Below are 24,997 nucleotides of genomic sequence, written 5' to 3'. Positions count from 1 at the left end.
TTCAGAAGCCCCACTTCTAGGAGAAAAGTTCCATGATTGGTAAAACAGTGCTGCAGATGTCTTTTTTTCTCTCTCCTTCTCTACCTCCCCTCTCCCTATTGATTTCTCTTCGTCTCTATCCAATAAAATGTTTTTAAAAATAAATAAAAGGAAAACCGTTCTAAATATTAACACATATGAGATTCCTAAATCTTTTTTTTAACAGAACGGTTTCATTTTCATTTTACAAAGATTTTTATTTTACAAAGAACTTGAGGTTGACTTCTCCCAAATATTCCAAGTGCTTTTATGTCATTTTTTGGTCTTTCTTTTCTTATCAACTTATGAAATAAAAAATATTACCTCAGAAGAATAAAATTAAGACTGTAGAGGAGGAAAGAGAATTTTTCTCTTACCTTACAAAGTTTGGTAGTGAATCTATGGATTTAGATGGCAGTAGACATATGGTCAGGATAATAATCCACAAATTATTCATGTTTTGTTATGTACACTGATGCATCACAAGAGAAAAAAACCATTAAAAAGTTTTGGATTGTAACTATGATGTGTCTTGGTGTCTTCAAGTCTGCATTGATTATGTTTGGGACTCTCTGGACCTCTTGAATCTTAATGTCCTTTCTGTTGTTTATGGCTGGGAAGTTTTTTTCTTCTATTATTTCCAAGGTGTTTACTTCCCTTTTCTCCCTTTTCTCTCTTTATTCCTCTGGTAGAACAATTACAAGAATGTTACTTCTTTTAAGATCATCCCATATGTCTCTGTTGTTGTTTTCAGTGTATCTAAATCTCTTTTTTAGCTCTTTTACCTCTTTCTTACTTTTCTCTAGCTCATTGTATATCTGGCTAATTCTGTTTTCTACGTCTGTTAATCTGCTTTCCCTTCCCTCAACTTTTTCTTCAGTTTAGTTATCATATTATCTTGTTCCGCTAATTGGAAGAATATCTTATTTAACCTCTCACCTTTTCTTACTAATAGCTCATCCATCACATTATCAGCTAAAGTCTCCAGCAAGTTCTCAGATTTCCAGGCAAGATCATATAAAGTGTTCTGATTACCTTTGATTTTTTTAAAAACAAATGCAAAATTCTCAGCTTTTATTAAGAAAAATTAATCTTTGAATTTGACTCCTAGAAATGTTTTAAACTTGATGGCATTGGAGTTACTATACCTTATTTGACGTCTTTTTTTTTTTTTTTTAAGGCCTGGTACTTGCACTACAAACAAACCCATTGCTCCAGTGTCCATTTTTCGATTTTTTGGATAGGACAGAGAGAAACTGAGAGGTGAAGGGAAGACAGAAAAGGAGAGAGAAAAAATAACACCTGCTTCACTGCTTGTGAGGCGATTCCCCTCAGGTGGGGAGGAGCTCGAACCAGGATCCTTGAGCATGCTCTTGTGCTTTGTATTATATTTGCTTAATCCAGTTCACTACCGCCCGGCACCCAACATCATCTATGTTTTGATTGTTACATTTCCTTATAGTATAAGTGTCAAATTAATTTAAATGAATCTTTTTTAAAAACCATTTAGTAATGTGGTTTATACTTTGGATAGAATATTGCTTTTCAATAATATTTTTAATAATTTACTTTGTGTATAAATCACAGCATAAAGTTCCACTCAGATTATTTATGCTTCCCCCAACAACTCTTATATAAACTTATCTTATTTTCACCAAATTCCCACAGATTGTATTCACATAAATCAGATTCTCTATGATTTTCTATGTTTAGTAATTCATATTTATAGCTGCAGCTGTGTTGAGGGAACATGGTGTTGATAAAATTAATAACCTATGCTTTTATCAAACTGTAAAGTTTGCTTTTCCATGTGCATGACTTTAATTTGAAGCCAACCATCACTATATTGAAGGAAGCTTTGGAGCCGTGGTCTCTTCCACTCTCCCTCTGTCTCCCTGCCTCTCTGTGTCTAAGAAAATAAACACATACACTTACAATTGAGTTAGTACTGTAAATCATTGTCAAATATGAAATCTGCATGTTTCCAAGAAATATAATGTAAATTCTAATTTACTTACAAATAGAAATGCAAATAACAAGAGCTGTGTTGTAAAATGTATTTAATGATTAAAAAGGCATTCCCCCTCAGATCAGGGACTAGACAGGGCTGTCCACTGTCACCACTGCTCTTCAGCATAGTATTGGAAGTTCTCATCATAGCAATCAGGCAAGAGAAAGGAATCAAAAATTATAAAGTCATGGGCTCCTAGGAAGTTACCTAAATTAGAGGTCGATGCTTCTAGCCACCTAAAATCCCTTTTCTCAGCTGCTCTATTCCTATTTCTCATTCCTGTTTATTAAACAGTTTGTCCTGCTTTACATCCTACTGCCTTTCAGCCACCAAGTTGCAGATGTTACTATGATTTCAACCTGACTTTCCTGGGCAGATGACCTCACTAGTAGTGTCTTCACTCACCAGAGCCCTACCCCACTAAGGAAAGATAAAAGCAAGCTAGGGATTTGAATCAACCTGCCAATACCCATCCAGCAGAGAAGCAGTTATAGAAGCCAGAATAACCATATTCTGCTCCTCAAAAGAATTTTGGTCCATACCTCCAGAAGGGGAGAAATGCTAGGGAAAGATAGCCTGATGGCTCTGAAGTCCTATTTCATCAGGACTGGACCAGCAGAGAGGAGAGGAGAAAGAGAAGGGCATCTGGAATTATTAACAGGTATACGTGTGACTTTGAAAGAAAGATAAGGCAGGACCATAGGAAAAAAATTATATAAATATAAAATAGTCAGCCTCTGTTTGTGGCCTTGAGAGAACTACTGCAATTCCCAGTGGAGAGACTAGGGACACAGAACTTTGATGGTGATAACGGTGTGGAATTATAGCTCTGTTATCTCATAATTTTGTAAATTAATATTAAGTCACTAATAAAATATTGAAAAATAATTAAAATAAGAAACCTGCTTTGGGCCAGGGAGATAGCATAATTCTATGCAAAAGACAATCATGCCTCTGAGCACCCAGGTGCAGTGTCTGGCATCACACAAATCACAGGTGAGCATTGCTCCCCATCACAGGATGGAGAAGAGGGAGAAAAGGGGAAAGCGGGAAAGGAAGAGGAGGAGAAACTTGATTTCCAGGGAGCTTGTTTCATTTATCTAAACAACTATATCCAAGATCTATAGTCATTGCACAAGTGGATTAATAGCAAACATGCCCTTACCTCATCCCAAATACTTGGCCCTCATCTTAAAAGCACCAATAAATACTCACATTTCCCCACATAGCGCATCATTAGTTTGTTGAGTCAGCATTCTAGAGCAGTCCAACTATATTTCCAGAAATAACACATTTCCAAAGCAATTTGACCAGATATGCTGAATCAGCACAACAGACAAGCAACACACTGAGCGGTCTTTAAATGTTTTGTCTGAGCTAAAGTATGTCAGTACAATGAGTACTCAACATGTCAACAAAGCATACTAGTGGCAAGGGTTTTTAATCTAATCTTTGTCACATGCATGTAGGAAGCAGCAGAGTTTTACTTGATTAGGCATTTATATTATGAAAAACAGACTATAAAATTAGGAGGTTGTTTTAATGAATTCCAAGATCTGAGGTAATGCTGTGATTATAACATTTGACAGTATGATTTATGATGTTTTGTCTTATTTAAATAAACTTGACTCTGTGATGTTATAATACTGTTAAAGCATATATTGTGATCTGCATGCTTACTTCAGAAATGGGAGGGCAACTGATTGATTAGACAGCTACCTACTGAACTCTGAGATACCTTGATCCAATCTATACTTGTCTAGATTCATGACTAAGTAGACAATAAGCTGTAGATGGGTCTCTAATCTAGGTATCAGCGCTGAACTTGTCTGTGATCTCTGTCTATTTCAGGTTGCTATAACTATGATAAAGGAAGTTGAAGAGGCATTAACATCAGATTTTCATTTTACACTGAAAGCAATCTTACCAACAATAAATACAGAGAAACAAACTCTTCACAATCCGTAATAGCTCAAATCTTACGTTGTTTCAGATAGAGGATCTGTTTATAATTTCCAATGGTTATGTTGATCACTTTCAAAAATTCACAAATCAAGTGCTATAGTACATAAATTTCTTCTTAACCTAGCCAATAAGTTCCTTAACAGCAAAATAAGAGAAGAAATAGCAATCTTATTTAGAGCTGGTGCTGGTTGATGAGCAAGTTAATTCATTCAAGAAGTAAATAAATGTTTTTGAGTTACTATTACAAATCCATCCTACTTAAACATGAAAAAAATATTCATCTAAAGGAAAATAATCATTCAAAAAAGATGGAATATATATCCTGCTATTTGTTTCATTACTCATTTTTCAGCTGAATTCTATTCCTCTACACAGGGATACAGGTTCTGTTGGACAGCCCCTACATGTGCCAAGTTGCTATCTTTGGTTTCTTCCTTTTAGCTTATAGGGAAGTTAATGGTTTGTAATACAGTTGTTGGCACAAGGGTAAAATTTGTCATCTTTTCATACTAGGTGTCTGAAAAACACTCTCACTGAAAACTTAGGTATTTTTTCCATCATCATGTAGCAGGACTGGAAAGCTCCCTCACAAGTGGATTAATAAAACACACACACACACACACACACACACACACACATACATACACACACCCTTATTTCTGTCCTCCTTCCCCAAATTCCTTTGGTGCAATATGCCAAACCAGTCCAAATTAATTTTGTTTGTAATAATAATTTTGTTTCTTAATGTTCTACCTGAATAACCTGCCTATTTGAGAGAATAGGGTATTCAAGTCTCTTACCATTACTGTGTGGCTATTGATGTTATCTCCCATCTCAGCACATGCTTGATGTATCTAGGTGGCCCTCACTGGGTGCATAGGTGGTAAAAATTATTGTTTTCTTGATTGGCTGATACTCTAAGCACTATGTAATGTCCATCTCTATCTCTCGCTCTCGTCACTTTATTTCATTTATTTATATGTGTGTGTGTGTGTGTGTGTGCGCGCGCACGCACTTTGAGTCTGTATTCGTCCAGTTGAATTAGGTGGATTTCTGCAGACAGCATATGGCTGTGTTTTCTGATCCCTCTCCCACTCTGTGTCTGTTAAAGGGTGAATTGAGATCATTGACATTTATTGATCTTATGATTTTATAAATCAGTGCCATCATTCTAAACTTGTCTTGAGTAATCTAACTTATGGCGTATTTTGGCCTTTGTTATTATTTTTTATAGAAGTCCTTTTAGAATTCCTTATAGAGCAGGTTTGGTGATAGTTTATTCCTTCAACTGTTGCTTTTTATCCTTCCATCTAGTCTGAATAACTGATTATAAGGGTAGGATTTTCTTGGCTGGAAACATTTCTCATTGACCGCTCAATATACATCTTGCCATTAAATTATTAACTGATCAAAACAGACATCCACAATAAACCATTTGTCCCCCTCTCTAATCTAGGAACAAGCTACATGTCATTGAAATAATTTGACCGAACCAAATATAAATTAAGTGAAGGCCCCCAGTCAGGCTGGTGTGTAGACAGTGAAAAAAGAGTCAAGGCAGAGACACCAGGAAATTCTTAAAATATAAGCAAAGGTCTCTTAACTCAAGTAGAAAACAACTTTAAACTCTCATTTTTTAGGGACACAATTTATTTGGAAATAAAAACAACAATTATTCAGAAGATTGTTTTAACACTGAAGTTCTGAAATATGATCAGAGCCTTGCAGGTGAACAATTTTTTGTCTTAAAATAAATAAATAAATAATTAGATAGATAGATAGATAGATGATAGATAGATAGATAGATAGATAGATAGATAGATAGATAGATAGAACCACTGTAATGACTGACCCAATCTTCATCTAAGATATAGTCATAGTGTGGATAGAAGAGAACCTACAGAGAATTTGTAAAACAACCAACTCAAATTAGAAATGTAAATAAAACAAGCATTAACATAGGAATAACATGAAACAGAACTCAAAGCTGTTCAGCTGAAACCTGCAATGGCACTAAGGGGAAGCAAATATTCCCTGGCAGTCATATTTGCACTGTGTTGAAGAATTTGTATCACTTCAGACTACCAATAAACATTATTTAAAAGCTAGCACTTTTTTCCCTTTGTTCTTTTCCATTTCCCTATGTAGGCAGCTGCCACCAGATCCAAAACTGCTTAACATTCCAAAGCTGGATAATCAACAGAGACAAACATGAAGGGATCTTGGATTTTCCCGAGAGATGGCATTCAATCCATTAAGGCTTATACGAGTGAACAGAAGGAGAACATTATTACAGGCTTTGCCTCAGGACACTCAAGTGAAAATCACATTTCACTATGTGATTGCATTTGTAACACACAAAACAAAGGAAAAGAATGTGACAGGCTGCACATGGAACAATCTTGCTAGTTATAACTTTCTTGTCCTCAAGGTAAATCTAACTAGCCCTGCAAAGTATTCACTCCCCACCTGGAGTATAAGTATAAAGTTTTTTTTTCTTTTTAATTTTATTAATGATTTAATGTTGATTTACAAAATTATGAGATAACAGAGGTATAATTCCACACCATTCCCACCACCAGAATTCTGTGTCCCCATTCTGTGTTTCCTCTACTGGAAACTGCAGTAGTTCTCTCAAGGTCACTGATATAAGTTGACTATTATTTCTATAGCCATATATATATATATATATATATATATATATATATATATATATATATATATACCATTTTTACCTATGGTCCTGCCTTCTCTTCCTTTGTAAGTCACACCTACACCTATTATTACTTCCAAATGGCCTTTTTTTTTCCCTCTTCTCTCTCCGGATCCTGATGGCACTGGAGTTCCGGATCCTGATGGCTGGAGCCCTCTGATCATCTCCCACTAACATTTCTTCCCCTCTAGGAGTATCTAGGAGTATGGACCAAAACTTTTTTGGAGAGTGCAGAAAGTGTGAGTTCTGGCTTCTGTAATTGCTTCTCTGCTAGACATGGGCATTGGAAGGTTGATCCATACACCTTGCCTGTTTCTATCCTTCCCTAGTGAGACAGGGCACTGGGCTGGTAAGGTTCTTAGACACACTGATGAAGCTGTTTACCCAGGGAAGTCAGGATGAAATAATAATAGCATTGCAATGATAGTAACAACAAATTCTGGAGAGGTTGTGAGGGCAAACAAATCCTCTTGAACTTCTGATGGGAATATAAATTGGTCTGACCTATGTAGAGAACAGTCTGAAGAACTCTCATAACCCTAGAAATGGACCTACCTCATGAGCCAGCAATTCCACTCCTGGGTACATATCCTAAGGAAACAAACACACCGTTGAAAAAAATATGTGTATATCTTATTCATAGTAGCACAATTTTTAATAGCCAAAACCTGGAAGCATCCAGGTGTTCAACAGCAGATCTAGTGGCTGGGGAAATTGTGGTATATATACACAGTGGAATACTACTCAGCTATTAAGAATAGCTTGAAGGAATCATGTTAAGTGAGATAAGCTAGAAAGAGAAGGATGAATATGGAATATTCCCACTCATAGACAGAAGTTGAGAAATAAGAACAGAAAGGGAAACACAAAGCATAACTTCAACTGGGTTTGGAATATTGCACCAAAATAAAAAACTGAAGGGAGGGTAGATTTTCAGGTCCATCATAGGGGGTAGGGTTAGGGATACAGACCATTGGTGGTGGAAAAACTACTATTAATTTACAATATTGTAAATCAATATTATATATATTCAATATATCAGGGGAATATAGATAAAATGTTTCAAGTTCTTTATCTGTCTAGATTTCTGTTCTGAGTATATATTCTTTTAGTCTAAGCATTTAATGTTTCAAATTTGTAAACTGATTAAATTATAACACTGGTCTTAAATTGTTACCATTTCAAAATAACTTTTTTTTCCAAATACCAAGTTACCCACAACCTTAGACTAGATAGTTTGGAATAAATTATCCTATTAATACCTAAGATATAGTTATTTGTAGGTAACATAAATGACATATATCATGGTAAGGTCAAGTATGGTACAATAAATCCTAAGCATGAGATTTTCAAAGTAAACCAAGCTCCTATGTAACATTGTTATAATAATAATTATTTATTGCCTTCTTAAACTGTAAGACCAAAAGGAACCTTCCTCGTTCTCTTCAAAATCCATATTGCTCCCTGTCCTGAAACCTCTAGGAATTTGCTTGTACTTCCTGATGCCTCTCATCTTTATCCTTATTCTGTTATATGCCTTCTGCTGTCCTCAACTAAATTAATGCCACCATGTTATGTTATGTTGCCATAGACTTTTCACTTCATATTGTATCCAGATATGTCAAGATGTCAACCTTCCAACTCCAATAATCTGGTGACACCTTTTCTAACACACGGGACTACCTAGTTCTATTTCAAATGGTGCACTCTCTAATAAAGTTACAGACCCTAGCTATATTCTTCAAAGTAGAAATGTTTAATGGTCTGCTATGATTAGATTTAGACCTAATAAGATTGGAAAGCAAGTAGAAAGACCTAAAGAAGGCACCATAAATTACATAGTCAAATATTTACTAGGCCTAGACACCCTTGTTGCATATTGCCTACTTCAACTCCCTCAGTCACTCTGTCTACTCAACTAACTACACAAAAGGCAGTAATTATTAGGTCCTAATCTTTTCTGACAGTGTCAGCATTATTGTCATGCTTGATAATCTTTAGAAGAAACAATGTATACAAATGGGCCAAGAGATATACTGACAAAAATATATGTATCAACTAAAGGACAATCATTATTTTTGTGACAACCTTTATTAGAATCATCAAACATCTAAAACTTAAGGTAACTTAGATCCCACTAAAATCCTGAGTCTATTTTTCCCCTAATTTAAGGCCATACCCTATAAACCTAATACTGTTTTGAATATAGCAAATGACACTCAGGTTTTTAAGAATCAGGAGAAAGTCTAAGCTCAACAGATAAAAAAAGGACTACAAAAGCTGGATAAGGGCAAGAGACCAGATCACAGAATGATGGCCTTTTGTTGGTCAATACTTGGCTAACCTTATCATCTGGGGTACTAGTCAGAGAATCCTTGGATTCCTCCATAGACAATATGGGCCTAGACCTCTAATAGATCCCTCTCTCCACCATCATTGGTCATTTCCATCAGGAGCATCATCATAAACCCTCTTATGGGCCTCTCTAGGACCTTTTCCTCACCATAAAGTAGAAAGAGTAGTAAATGCACAACTCTCTGAAGGAAGGCTTGGTGGTCCCACTCTGCCACTCAAAGAAGACTGTTCCTGAAATGAGTGCAGCCTAGAATTTTCCCAGCCATGACCTTGGACTTTAAGTTCAGACTGACAGGGACTCAAAGGTTGTACAGACTCCCATGCTAAGTTGGAATATATTTATATGGTCCCTTGGGTCAGACTGATGGGGTAAACAGTTAATTTTATTCATAGATTTTCTTCAAGTTTGGGAGCTACTCTATGCCCTAATCTAACTTTCTAGCTCTATTCTCAACTCTGACACCATATTTCCAGACAAAATTTTTGTCCATCTGCATGTTAGCGATGAAGCTCAAGTAAAAATTACAAAAAAAAAAAAAAAATCATGGGCCTCTAGGAATATACCTAAAGTAGACCTCCTCACTTCTTTTTTTAATTTTTTATTTCTTTATTGGGGAAGTAATGTTTTACATTCAACAGTAAATACAATAGTTTGTACATGCATAACATTCCCCAGTTTCCCATATAACAATACAACCCCCACTAGGTCCTCTGTCATCCTTCTTTAGACCTCCTTACTTCTTTCCATCTTAAGATCCCAATTTTTATCTCTTCTAGTCATACTTTTTGGTTCCTGTTCATTAGTCAGTTTGTCTGCTTTAGCCTTCCAGTCACCATATTGTAGATGCTATTATGATTTCATGTGACTTCCCTGGGCAGACAACCTCACCAATGTGTTCACCAGAGCCCTCCCCACTAGGGAAGGATAGAAACAGGCTGGGGTATGGATCAACCTAACAAAATCCAGCAGAGAAGCAATTACAGAAGCAAGAACTCCCACTTTCCACATCCCCCAAAAAAGTTTTGGCCCATACTCCTAGAGGGGAAGAAACGTTAGGCGGAGATGACCAGAAGGCTCTGAACTTCAGTTCCATCAGGACCTTGAAAGGGAAGAGGGAAAAAGGAAGGTCATCCTGAAGTAGTAAAAGGTATAGGTGTGTCGTCCGGGAGGTGGTGCAGTGGATAAAGCATCTTAAGGGTGAGGTCCTGAGTTCAATACCCGGCAGCACATGTACCAGAGTGATATCTGGTTCCTTCTCTCTCTCCTATCATTTCTCACGAATAAATAAATAAAATCTTAAAAAAAAAAAAGGTATAGGTGTGACTTTGAAAGAGAAAGCAGGACCAGAGAAAAAAATAATGGGCAAATATATAAAAATAGATAGCTATGGAAATAATAGCCCATATCTGCAACTTTGGCAGAATTACTATAGCTTGCAATGGAGGGAAATTATACCTCTGTTATGTTATAATTTTATAAATCAGTATTAAGTCACTAATAAAAAAAATGTTTGATACTTAAGAGAAGTCAGCAAGTCAGCAATGCCATTCCATGAAGAACAAAACTGTAATTTCAAGTCTTGGAAGATATATAGATCCCCATGGGTCTTTCACATTTTTGCTTATTTTGCAACAATGGGCCCTGACTAACCTTTTTCTGAATTATATAGTCAAGTATGTTCATATTATGAACAGCCTTGGTAGATAAGCACTCTTCTTTTAAGAGCAAAGGGCAGGCATGTTTACTCTAAGTATAAAGTATTCAGTTTTCTTAAACTCCAATTTCCTTTCCTAAAGCACAACCCTCATGTATAAAGGAATGATCTGCTCCTATCTCCTATTCCTGGATCTAAAAGAACAGAGGCAAGGAAAACTGCTCACGCTGCTTGCTTCTCTGTGAATAACAAAGTTATATCTGACCCAGGTGTCTCATGTAATGTGTCAGTTCACATGACAGCATAAATCTTAAACCCTTTTTAGTCTTAACAATGAGACTTTCATATATATAGATCAAACCCTAAATTAAGTAAGGTTGTTTGTTTTAAGAAATATATTTATATCATTCATTATTAAGACAAAAAGGAGAAAAGGGTCCAGATTCTTTAACCCCAAATTCTGCATTCTATTTATTATGCATAACAGGAAATCTTATGATAAATCATTAAGAGGGTGGAAATAAATTTTAATACCTTCATTCATTATCTCTTTCATGCTTTACAATTTTTAGTAAGGGAAAATTGTTTTAATTCAAATAAGAGTAGTAAAACAGGTAATAGAATTCATATAATAAGACAAATTACTGAAGGGAATTTTTTTAATTTCTTCAAACTCATGTGATATAGCTCAAGTTTTTGTTTGTTTGTCTGCTTTATTAACTTCAGCTGTATTATGGCATGCAAGTAGAGCAAAGCTTTCAAGTTTGAGAGACGCAAATCAAGCAAAAACTATCTTACTCCTAAATCATACAACTTTGAGAAAGTGACTTAGTTTCAATTTCTCACCCGAAAATGAAGTTAAATTATTGAAATATAAAAAAGTAACTTAGTTGTATCATTTTTTAGATTAGAAAAATTAGTTTGTGGGAGTTGGGCAGTAGCACAGTGGGTTAAGCAAGTGCAAGGACCGGCATAAGGATCCTGGTTTGAGCCCCAGCTCCCCACCTGCAGGGGATTCGCTTCACAAGTGGTGAAGCAGGTCTGCAGGTGTCTATCTTTCTATCTTTCTCTCCCTGTCTCTGCCTTCCCCTCCTAGGTCCATTTCTCTTTGTCCTATCTAACAAAGATGACATCGATAACAACAATAATAACTACAACAACAATGAAAAACAAGGGCAACAAAAGGGAAAAATTTTAAAAAAGGAAGAAAAATTAGTTTGTATGTCTGTGTATTCAAGTAGTTCAATAAATGGCAGCCTTCATTATCATTAAAAAATAGGCGCTGCTATAGTTTTTCTTTTATGAATTTATAGAAACCTTGACATCTAGTGTATTTTAGCTGTTATCACAGGAAGAACACTGAGCTGTTTGAGTATGGAGTTACAGTGTGACTTCATAATTAGGACAATTGCTCCATGAGGAAACAGATCATGGCATTTTCATTGTTCTATATCCAGGTCTTAAACAATGGCTACAACACAGAAGATGCTCACTCAATCTGCACTAAATAAATCACTATCTAAATGGACACAAACATTTTTATAATAAGTCTACAAATAAAACCTAGAGACAGTCTTCAAATTCACCTTTGATTAATGTCAACATCACTGATTCAGTACTATTTATTACTACAAAAGAGTAAGAATGCCTTTGGGCATAAACATTATATTTTTCTGTAAAGCAAAAATACCTGCAAAAAAGTGGAACAGATTGAAGTTCAAAGAGGCACACTATAACACGCAACACAGACACAGGAAGGACTTCTCAGTAATACACAATTTAAAAAACTGTGTTGCTCGTCTGTAGTAATGTGAAGCAAACTGCAGAATAAATGCTTTTTCTGCTTATGAACATGTGAAATACCATGGGGGAGTGATTAAAGCTTGGATTTTTTTCAAAAATAAACTTAATAGCAGTTTGTGGTTATGTTTTAATAGAAACCCAAGTTTATTTGTAAAAAAACAAATAAAGAAGAAAACAGCAGTTGTATTATTGTTGTTTACTTATGAAGACACAGAAGCCTAGAAAGACCATTACTTTTATGGAGTTACATTTCACCAGTCCATATATTGATAACAGAAAGAAGAACTGAAATGAATCAGCCTAGGTCCCTCCTGCCTGTCTGCTAATTAGCTAGCATTGATTCAAAACTATTTAAGGTAAAAACATTTTGCAGAGCTGAGAATCCCAATGATTTGGCCTTTTAAATATAAAAATTAAAAATAAGCTTTATAGAAACATCACACAAGAGCATACCACATTGGGCAGTGTTCAGGGACATAATCCTTTCTCTACAGAATCCTAGTCCTTGCTTTAGCAGGTCTGGCATACCAGGTCCAAACCATTATTAAAAGAAAGAAGACAAAATCACCTGGAAATGATTCATTCCTCATAAAATGAAGAAGAAAACAGAATTGAGAAGTCTTTGAACATATTTAACTTGGATCCAGTAGCCAAATTCAAAAGCACAGTGTTTGGAATCACACTACCTCATTCCTCAAATGATTCACAGGGTTTTGTTGACTAGGTGGCAAATAGCAGAGACCTTGCTACTGGCATGACTGTTTAACAGATGTTAAAAATGAAAGGCTGAGAGTTTTATAGTGTAATTAAATCTCTCCTTATTTCTCAAGTGCTATTTAATTTTAATCAAAAGTAATCACCATTGATAATTGTCATAATGGCGACATTCGTGTTGCCTGTTGTGCATCAACAGGAAATCTGACAACAAGGACATTTCTTGCTGAACTCATTTCTTCCGAATATTACTCTAAATAGTTCTAAATATTTAGAAGCAATGAAGATACTCAAGAAAGACAAAGTTTTTGACAGTCTCACAGAAATGTCACGTGATCAGTATTCTTACATGATGTTCTCCAGTTTTCTGCATTTGCAAATAAAATGAGAAAGAATGTTTCTTTAGAATGCCTATGTTATAAATATATCTACTAGAAAGTAATATGTGTTCACCACTGTTTTTTAATTTATTTACTTGGGGATTAATGTTTTACATTTGGTAGTAAATAAAATAGTTTATACATGCTGAACATTTCTCAGTTTTCCACATAACAATACAACCCCCACTCGGTCCTCTGTCACCACTGTTTATTAACTGAACAGATGATCCAAGCCATTGTTCACACTGCTATCACACAATACTATAGCCTGTCTGACTTAAATAAATTTATTTCTCGAAATTCTGGAGGTTGGAGATCAGAGTATCTGCATTTTTTCCTGCTTCATATAAGGGATAAGTTGCAGTGAGGTCACTCAGGCCTCTTTTATAATAAGGGCACTGCTCTTATAACTAGGGGTGCTGGACAAATTACCAGTCCAAGGCCCCACTGCCTAGCAGAATCACCTTGGGCATTGGGTTTCCAACATGTGAGTTCTGGTGAGTACAAATATTCAATGTATAACAGTCTCTGAGAAGTCACTCAATTTAACTGACTTATTTCACTGAATGGACTAGTAATATGATTTAGCGATGAATTAATATCTGAATAAATAAGAATAACACACTGTAGAACTAGCATGAGCACTGGGGCATGAGCTTCTCTGACAGATTTCACAAGCATAGTAGGGTGGTATCTAAGTAGTGAATGGGATTTATCCAAGTACTCATGACTGTGAGCTAAAGAACTCAAAGGCTAGAGAGTTAGCAAAGCAGTAGTAGTGTACCAGGCCTGCATGCTTGAGGTGCCAGATATCCCAGTTTCTTTTCTCAGCACCAACACATTAACACACTCCAGAGCTGAGGAGCTCTGCTCTCTCTCTCTCTCTGTCTCTCTCTCTCTCTCTGAAATAACTAGAACCCTGTTGCCATGACTTCAAATATTGTAATTTTCACATTTAGTAAATTAAGGTTTTAATGAAAAATATCAGTCTTTAAAAATCCCAAAAGAACTATATTCTACTTCAGTGTAAATTTTCTCCAGTTACTATTTCATTTTATGGAGGCATATCCCCCATGTCCCTCTAAACATATTATGTAGTCTGGCAAAATAACTTACCTGGACAGTGCACCTCCTTGTCATGCACAGAATCCAGGCTCAAGTCGTTCCTTCTGCACTGCAGGACATGTCCACTTCTGCATTGCAGCATCTTTCTCTCTGCCAATATCTCTCTAAGGACAAAACAGAAAACAAAAAAACAAACAGAAGAAATTATGTTAACTAACTAGTTTACAACTTACTGCTGTTAGCAATGCTACAAAAGGCTAAAGGTGTCTTCTCAAGTTATTTGGTAACCAACATGCATTCCTCACATCTTCAATTTATGGGGGGGGGGGGATGCTTACTCAAACAAACAAGGCAGGAGTCAGGGATGTGGCTGAGCAGCAAAGAACCTCATTCTGTGTATGTGGTGCACTGAGTCAAACCAGGAACACCAGACAAGACTTAGATTGTGCATGAGCTACTAGGAATTATGCTCATATTCAAATTTCCACAAATTAAGAAGGAAATACATTTTTTAAATTAAAGTGTCACCAGATGCTGTTATTAAAAACTTAGTATTAAAAATCTTTCTCTAAGCTTCCCAATTTTGTTTAACTGTATTATTTCAGTCTTGCATATCTGTAGCTGAGACCCCAGATCCCAAGTTCAAACCACCATAAACCAGAACTGAACAGTATTTCAGTAAATAACTTTCTCTCTCAACTAAATAAACTCATACATTTTAAAAAAGTTGTGCTGTTTTCTTTAAAATATGCAAATAAAATAAACAAAATATTAAATATCCACTCCTTTGTTAAAAAAAAAAAAAAGACAAACTTGATGCCCAGAGGAAGAATATTTGGGAACTACTGTCTCCCTGATCCAGCTTTCTGGTCCTTTTTCCAGCCATGCCAGCATCCCCCCAGACAATAACTTGGGTCTACCTGCATATCAGATGTCAGGCTCAGGAAAAAAAAACTAGTCACGGGCTCTTTGGAATATAACTAAAATAGGCCTACTAGCTATCTTCAAAACAGAGACCCCAAATTGTCATCTGCAATATTCCAGCCTGTAGGTTCATGATTAGTCAACAATTTGTTTGGCTTTATATGTTAACTCTCTTTTTAGCCACCAAGTTCCAGATGCTACCATGATGCCAACCAGACCTCCCTGGGTAGATGACCCCACCAACGTGTCCTGGAGCTATGCTTCCCCAAAGCCCTGCCCCACTAGGGAAAGAGAGAGACAGGCTGGGAGTATGGATCGAACTGTCAATGCCCATGTTCAGCAGGTAAGCAATTACAGAAGCCAGACCTTCCACCTTCTGCACCCTATAATGAGTCTGGGTCCATGCTTCCAGAGGGATAAAGAATACGAAATCTATCAGGGGAGGGGATGGGATATGGAGTTCTGGTGGTGTGAATTGAGTGGATCCTGTACCCTTCTTATCCTATGGTTTTGTCAGTGTTTCCTTTTTATAAATAAAAATTAAAAAAAGAAAATATAAAAGAAAAAAATTATGTTTAAAAAAAAGATATTTTGAAAGGAAGAGGGAAGCACCAAAATAAAGCATAAAGCTCAGGAATCAAATTAATAAAGTTCTTACCACTTTGACTTTCCTTTTCATATTAAAATTCTATAAGAAATGTTATTTTTGGTGCTTTTTAAACTGCTCTATAATTCTATTGTGTTTCTCATCTTTATGCCAAAGATATTGTTGTATTCATAAACCACAAAGGCTACTTCTTTATTGTTAAGCTTATATCATCTCTGTTCCTCTCCTGGGGTTCATCAAGCCAATATATATATTGTTGGCTTCTGAGAACAACTGAAATTAGTCTCAAGAATACCAGGTGTAGGTAAGGATATAGAATAACTAGACCTCTCGTGCATTTCTGGGGAATGTAAAATATTACAGCTCTTTGGAAAACACTTTGCTGTTGACATCATAAAAAACTTAACAAAGATCTATCACTTGACCAAATAATGGCATTAATAGGTGTGTGCTCAGCAGATATAAATAAACTCATATGTATTCATTAATAATAATACTCAGTACAAATTATCTTTTCTATCAACTATAAACTGTTAATCCCCCAGTAAAGAAAAAAAGAATAGTACCCAAACATACATAGCAAATTCTACTCATTAAGACCCCATTGTTTGGTCCCAAGCTGAAAACAGATAATCAAGTGGTGGTATTATACTCAACAATAAAATAGGGGGGAAAAGCCAGAAATGTTTGATACCTTGTGGAAAAAAATCTCAGAAAATATCGTGCTGAGAAAAAGAAACCAGATGCAAAAAAAAAATTGTCTTTTATAAATGCATTTGTATGGCATTCTGTAACAACAAAAGTAAACTATGTTGACAATTTCTATCAGTGGTTGTTCAGGTTAGAGGACTATAGTGGTTGGCTGCGGAGCAGTGATTACAGGACTACAGTGGCTGACAAATTTCAGCAAACTATTTAAAATGTGTTAATTTTAATATGTATAAATTATACTTGAAAATAATTAGCTTTATACAGAAAAATACATATTCAAAACCTAGATCAAGTTTCCTCCAAAATTAGCATGTCCATTTTCAATTATAAAATTAATAGTTAAAAATAGTTATTTCACTCTTTAAAGGATTATTCTGTAATGGAAAATGATTCAGAGTATGTGCTGATAAAGTCGATTTAATATAAGTTATCATTTCAAAATGACTTGCTCTGAGGCAGAGAAATGCACATATTTTATTTTAGTTGTGTTTTTTTAATGTATGTTAGCTAAAGATAAAATTTATAAGTGTATTTCTTTAGGCTACTTTTATTATTCTTAATCTGGTTGTTGTTATAAATGTATATGTAGTTCAATAGTGTGTAAATGAATGTTATTGAAACATTTGCTAACTCCCTTAGGGTACTAAATAAGTGTCATATTATGTATCTGACAATACCTGACAGATTGTCTTACATTCCTGAATACATTGAGTTATATTAGGTTGAATTGAAATAAGCTGAATCTGAAGTGGTAAGGTACAGTATAAATGCTACTGAGCTAACACTTAAGAAATTTATACTCTAGCCCAAGTTCTTTTGCCTCATGATAAACATGAACCAGTCAATGAGTCTACTTTATTTTCTCTTTCTCTCTCTCCTTTTCTTTTTTGCCCCCAGGATCATTGCTGGGGCTCAATGACAGCAATACAAAACCACTGCTCCTGTAGTCATTTTTTCCAATTTTCTGAATAAGACAGAGAGAAATTGAGAGGGGAGGGGAAGATAGATAGAGAGAGAGAGAGAGAGAGAGAGAGAGAGAGAGAGAGATCTTCAGTCCTGCTTCACCACTGCAGGTAGAGAGCCAGGAGCTAGAACCTGGATCCTTGCATGGGCCTTGTGCTCCGTACTATGTGTGCTTAATCCAGTGTGCCACCACCCACCTCCCTGCCTACTTCATTCTTCAGTTCTCATTTATAAGGTACACATAGTCACAGGGAAGACCTGGTTCTAGTGTTTTGGAGAACACAGCTAAACAGAGAAGATATAAATATATTAATTGTAACACAGCAATGCCTTTAAGTAACACAATGAAAGACAATTACCAAGATGGGAAAATTCACATGAAATGTTGGATCCAGGAGGTCGAGCGGTAGCACAGTGGGTTAAGTGCTCTGGCGCAAAGCACAAGGACCAGTGTAAGGACACTGGTTAGGGCCCCTGGCTCCCCACCTGCAGGGGGTCACTTCACAGGTGGTGAAGCAGATCTGCAGGTGTCTACCTTTCTCTCCCCCTCTCTTTCTTCCCCTCCTCTCTCCATATCTCTCTGTCCTACCCAACAATGATGACATCAATAACAATGATAATAATAACTACAACAGTGATAAAACAACCAGGATAACAAAAGGGAAAAATTGGTCTCCAGGAGCGGTAGATTCGTGGTGCAGGCCCCGAGCCCCAGCAATAACCCTTGAGGCAAAAAAAAAAAATGTTGGATCCTGCTCCTGACTTGTTTAAAAATATATATACAAACCAGAAAGTGACAAAGAGGTACCTAGATGTTCATTATTTAAAACTACTTTCATTGTAAAATCATCCTCACTGAGGTACCCTACACATTTTTTACAATTAAATACAGTATAAAACTCCAGAAGAGTCCAGATGATTATCAGAAATGGAGTGTGTAGAACCGTGATGCACTTGTGTTTCCATATGTCAAGGACATACCAAGTTCACAGCTGTGTTAAAATCTTAGAAATGTGAGTGATATGATAGACGTCATTAATCTGGAAAAATTATCCTGGTAATTAAACATAGTTACTCAGAAGTGATTGAAATAAAATGTCCTTGCTTGTGTCTATTATTTTGGATTGAACATTACCTTCCTCAGGGGTGGTGTGGAGTTGCTAATATTTCATTTAAAGTCAGTAGTATTGGATGCTTCTTGTAACATCTAAAGAGAATGAGTAGTGGTACATTAAGTGAAAGTCCCTTCTTCAATTTTTAACTAATTTTCAGTGAGTCTGAGTTCCCAGATTCAATCTCTAAAGGATGATTCATTAGTACCATGCATAGTTCCTAATCTGTGGAGCTATTATTTCTAGAAGCTCAAAAATCAGTTGTTGAGACTGCATATGACCCATGCAAAATATCAATCACTTTTTCTCCTATTCTTCTGTGGAAGAGCAACTGTACTCGGAGGATTTCCTGCATTTCTCCCTTATCAATTGTAATCATCTTTTTTTTTTTCCTACTAACAATTCTCAATAGGAAAAAAGAAAAGCCTCTCCTTCTCCCACAGGTTATGAGGAAGGAGTGGGAAAAGAATGATACAGGAATATAATCAACCACTGACTTTCCTAAGTATTTTAATTTTTTAAAAACCTATGACAGGAGAATACATCTTTGCTATTGAAAGACTTATAAATTGGAAAGATGGCTTTAAATCTACCTCCCCATTCAAATCTGCTTCCCGTCTCATCTAGCAGAGCAGATCAAATACAATGGACATAATTATGCAAAGTTCACTTGGAGTACTCCAAACAGCTAAGGTGGAAACGGCAACTTCAGATTTCTGGGTAATCCTGTATCTAAAAGCACCGCTCAGAACTCCCAGGGAGCTTAGTAAAAGCACACATTTCTGTAAGCAACAAGGCTTTTTTTGAGTTCAAGATAACTTCATGGAAATCTATTCACCTGGCATAAAAAGAATGCAAATAACTGAATGTTCTGAAGGACTCCCCTCAAGCTACCCTTTTCTTTGATTAAAATATTTCTAAAATGCATTATGTTTTTTTCTAACTTTCATAAGTGGAACATTAAAAAAATATTATCCTTGAGACAGAATTATCATTATAGGCGTTCTCTGCTTTGTGCAATCATAGAATAAATGCCCTGAGTGTCACAGCAGTGTGGAGCTTCTCCTTATATCTTGGTTTGTAATTTTATTTTTATGTCACGGCTGGGATTCAGCTTTCTGGGCTTTTCTTCAGAGAGCAAGAGACAGAGGCAGAAACAGAGACAGAGAGAACAGAAAAGATTACACAACAGTACCAAAACTCCACCAGTAAACTATGTGTATCACAGGACAGACAACATTTAATCTACAATTAAAAAATGACTTCATAAACGATTACATATTGACTATGTGTATATGGTGCTGAGCTAAGAGGCATTGTTAGGATGAAAACTTTCTAAGACACTTGCTCACATGAAATTATGTAATTTTTTTCGGGAAGGATTTGATTTCGAGTTGATTTACATTTTTATAGTTGCAATTAAAATTTTCATGTTTTTCTTTTTCTTTTAATTTTTACAATGAATAAAGCCTTTTATTCTATTTTATAATATTTGAATAATTTCCATTTATTTATTTATTTGTTCCCTTTTGTTGCCCTTGCTGTTTTATTGTTGTAGTTTTTATAGATGTTTTCATTGTTGGATAGGACAGAGAGAAATGGAGAGAGGAGGGGAAGACAGAGATGGGGAGAGAAAGATAGACACCTGCAGCCTTGCTTCACCACTTGTGAGGTGACTCCCCTGCAGATGGGGAGCTGGGGCCTCGAACTGGGATCATTACACAGGTCCTTGAGCTTAGTGCCACCTGTTCTTAACCCGACTCCTAATTTACATTTTTCAAAGGAACTTGAAAGGGACCGGGTGATAGTGTACCTGGTGGACCACACATGTCACCATGCTCAAAGACTTGGGTTCAAGTTCCTATTCCATTCCTGCAGAGGAGGAAGTTTCTGGAGTGGTCAGGCAATACTGCAGGTCAATCTCTCTCCCTTTCTATCTCAACTTTCCCTCTTGATTTCTCTGTCTATACCCAATAAATAAGTAAAAATTTAAAAAAGAACATGGGACAATTTTTAAAACTTACAAATCTTAAGTGTGATAGATAACCACACTATATATTCAGATGATACCAGATGTAGTCTTGTGCATTAAAATGTTTCTGTCTGGGGGCTAGGTGGTGGAGCACCTGGTAGTGTGCATGTTAACATGTGCAAAATTCTAGGCTCAATGCCCCAGTCCCAATCTGAACTGGAAGAGGCAGGATAAGGACATTCCCATACAGTGACACAGTGCTACAGGCATGACCTTTCTCTCTTCTTCTCTGTTTCCTTTCCCCCTTTCAATTTCTCTCTATCCTATAAAATAATATTAGTAAAATGTCCGCCTCCTACTTGCCATCAGTAGTATCTCCAAGATGAAACATCTTTTGTCTAGCTTTAATTATCAGTTGATTTTACCATGTAAATGTTATATAGGCTGGGTAGTATATATTCTTTGGCAGTTTTTGTTTGTTTGTTTTTTAGTAACATTGATAAGAGTATCTGTGAGATGCAAACATGTTGTTGTATGCATTAGTAAGATATGTATTGCTGGGGAGTTGGGCGGTAGCGCAGCGGGTTAAGTGCACTTAGCGCAAAGTGCAAGGACCAGCATAAAAATCCTGGTTCGAGTCCGGGCTCCCCACCTGCAGGGGATTCTCTTCACAAGCGGTGAAGCAGATCTGCAGGTGCCTATCTTTCTCTCCCCCTCTCTGTCTTCCTCTCCTCTCTCCACTTCTCTCTGTCCTATCAACAATGATGACATGAAGAACAACACTAATAACTACAATAAAACAACAAGGGCAACAAAAAGGAAAATAAATATTTTTTAAAAAGATATGTATTGCTATGTAGCAGTATTTTTACTAACTAACCCATTATTTATTTGTTCTTTTATTTGTGGAATATTGTACTGTTTCCAAATATTGGAAAAAAATGTAAATGTGACAGAGGGACATGTGATGGCATAAGAATAAGCAATCTGTAAAACAACATTGTTCACACTGGAGTTTCACAGGGAGAATGAACCATTTAAGTAAACCTGGAAGATTACATCATGCAGTTTCTAGTTTAGTTTAGAGGCTGAAATTTTTGGTGCTGTTAACAAACGTTTGCAATAAAGAAAATGGTTATATTAAAAGCTACCATGTATGAAGTACCTTCAAAGTTTCATTTACTGTGTTTGCAAAGCAAGAATGAGAAATCCTATCTGCCTAAAGAAGAAATCCAATTTTTAGTGTGTAGAGGCCTGAACTCAGGTCTGTTATTCTAAACCCTGTTTGTTGCATATCATCACTACAGAAAAAAAAGTCAGTTTATCTAAAGGAAGTAATTATATCTCTATACAATAAATAGAAAAACAATACAGTTAAAAATGCTTGAATAATTTCAGCTGCTTTCTCCCATTTCCCTTTTGAATTTTTTTTTTTACCTCTTTCAAGAAATGCAATAGACTTAGATTGTGTGCTGTTAATTTGTATGTTCTCCTTGTTAGTTTCCTAGAGGCATTTGGCTGTCTACAGATGTCAAGCCCCAGGCTGTGGAATTCACTAAGCAGATTGCTTTGAAATATTCTCCCTCCAAAGACCCTTGTTTAACGTCTGCAAATCGCCTCTGAGTTGCTTTTCTAACTTGACTTACATGGCTTATGTGTTTTTTACACACCAATTTTGTTTCATGAGTGAATAAAAATAGTTTCCTGCAGTCCCCAAACAATTCTTTTCCCCGTCTGCATATGCTTTATCTTTGGTGGTTTGCAGACATGAATAATCAACAGTGTTGACAACCTGTATATTCCCACGTGAGTGCCACCATATTGGCAAGGTAACATAGAAAAATTGTGACTTTCATGCTAAATGAAAGTAGAGTTGAGCCATAATATATAATTTACGCATGGAAGACATTTCAAAAGTTCTGCATATTACTCACTTGAGTGATTTTCCTCAGTGCCATTGTCTTTAACTCTTATTCTTTTGAATTTTACATTTTTGCATAGAGACTGTGGAAATGGAAATGTCCCTTTCTATATATTCCATTTTGCTTTAGAGTATCTCTGTGTAATGTGTGTCATGATATACAATTTCCCTTTCAAGTCTTTCCTAGTAATCCTACTCGAACTCATTCGTTGTAAATACCTGTTCTCTGTTAGAGCAAGGAGTGTGTTATCATAAAACAATTTAGAGTTTAACTCCTTTTTTAGAAATATAATTTTTTTACCTTTTCCTTTTTTTTTTTTATTTTGCTCCAGAACTCAATTTCCTATCCTCTCCCCTGATTGCTTTCCTCTTCTTTAACCTTCTGGGAGCATGGTCATTATGGGATGCAGAAGGTGGAAGGTCTGGCTTCTGTAATTGCTTCCCCGCTGAACATGGGTGTTGGCAGGTCAATCCATACTCCCAGTCTGGCTCTCTCTTTCCCTAGTGGGATGGGGCTCTGGGGAAGCAGGGCTCCAGGATACATTGGTGGGGTCATCTGCCCAGTTCTGGTGGTGGGAATTGTGTGGAGTTGTATTCCTCTTATCCTAAGGTCTTATTTCCATTTTATAAATAAAAATTAAAAAATAATAATAAAGGACGAGTTGGAGTGTTCCAGAAGATGTGTGGTGTTGGGGCCAGGATCTAGATGACACAAAAGAAGATGGAAATGTTCTTTATCCACTGTGACACCTCCCGGACCACTGGGCATGGTCTCTCTCTGGAAAGGTGGGGGCTTCAACATGTGAGCATTTGTAAACAGTCGGGCACACATCGGAAGTAGAATCCAAGTTGTTCCCACTGCATGCCTTGCACCTAACTAATGGCAGACACCAACTTGCAGATGCCACTGTGATTCCCTGGGCAGATGAATTCATCACTGTGTCCAGGAAACCCACCTCCCCAGAGACCTACACCACTAGGAAAAGACTGAGACAGGCTGGGGTGTGGATCGACCTGCCAACACCCACGTCCAGCAGAGAAGCAATTACAGAAGCCAGAACTCTCACCAAATGAATTTTGGCCCATACTCCCAGAAGGGGAAAAATGTTAGGAGAAAATGACCAGAGGGCTCTGAAACCTAATTCCATCAGGACCTTGAGAGAGAAGATGAAAAAGGGAAAGACACTCAGGAATAGCATTAGGTGTAGGTGTAACTTATAAAGAGAAGGCAGGACCATAACATATATATATATATGGAGAGAGAGTGAGAGAGTCATCCTATATCTGTGACCTTGGGAGAACCACTGCTATTTCCAGTGGAGGGAATGGGATCATGGGATCACAGAACTCTGGTAGTGGGAATAGTGTGGAATTGTACCCCTGTTACATAATTCTATAAATCAATATTAAATAACTAATTTAAAAAAAAAAAGAAAATGGAGATGACCTACCCACTGAGCTCTCTCTTTGGCCTGAAAGATATTTTTCTTAAAAATTATAATCAGGAACTTTTGACAAACGATGACAGTGGCTTATAAAATTTTAAGTTTTCAGGAGCATAATCTTATATTTATTCATGGCATGTATACATCACTGAGCCCTCCCCCAAATCCTGTATCTCACCATTCTAGTAACCACTATAGTTCTCACAAAGTCTAACAGACAGTTGGGTTACCATTTATTTATTTTTTTTTTGCAAGCTCACTCTATATCTTTTATTTTGTACATGAATGATGTAATTCAGTAGCTGTATCTCACTTCTTATTTCACCTAGCATAGTGACTCCCAGTTCCAACCATTTTGTCCAAAACAATGTAATCTTATTTATTTGTTTATTTTTATTGTATTATTGTCACCAGAGTTATCGCTTACATAATGATTTCACTACACCTGGTGGCCTTCTTTTTCTTTCTTTATTTTTTAGAGACTGAAAGAAATTGAGTGTGTGTGGTGGGAGGGAGGAGGTAGACAGAAAGGGAAAGAGAAAGAGACACGTGCAATATCACTCAGATATTGCAGATCACACAGAAGGTGGAGTTCAAATGTTCTCTAGTTTGAGTGATAACTAATGCTCAACTTATGGGATCTCACTTAAAGATTTAATAATC

At 36.4% G+C, this 24,997-nt stretch overlaps 1 long non-coding RNA gene across 1 annotated transcript in view; it reads right to left on the bottom strand.

Moving 5' to 3' along the window:
• Positions 1–14,736: 14,736 nt before the first annotated feature.
• The window catches only part of LOC132534329 (uncharacterized), a 288,614-nt gene continuing 278,353 nt past the window's right edge, over positions 14,737–24,997 (bottom strand). The window contains exon 3 of the long non-coding RNA XR_009546056.1: positions 14,737–14,843. This is a non-coding gene — a long non-coding RNA (uncharacterized LOC132534329). The remainder of the gene's footprint in view (positions 14,844–24,997) is intronic.

Source organism: Erinaceus europaeus, chromosome 18 (genome assembly GCF_950295315.1).
Source record: "Erinaceus europaeus chromosome 18, mEriEur2.1, whole genome shotgun sequence".
Lineage (NCBI taxonomy): Eukaryota > Metazoa > Chordata > Mammalia > Eulipotyphla > Erinaceidae > Erinaceus > Erinaceus europaeus.
The sequence above is the reverse complement of the archived record's forward strand: the minus strand, read 5'-3'. Positions and strand labels throughout refer to the sequence as shown.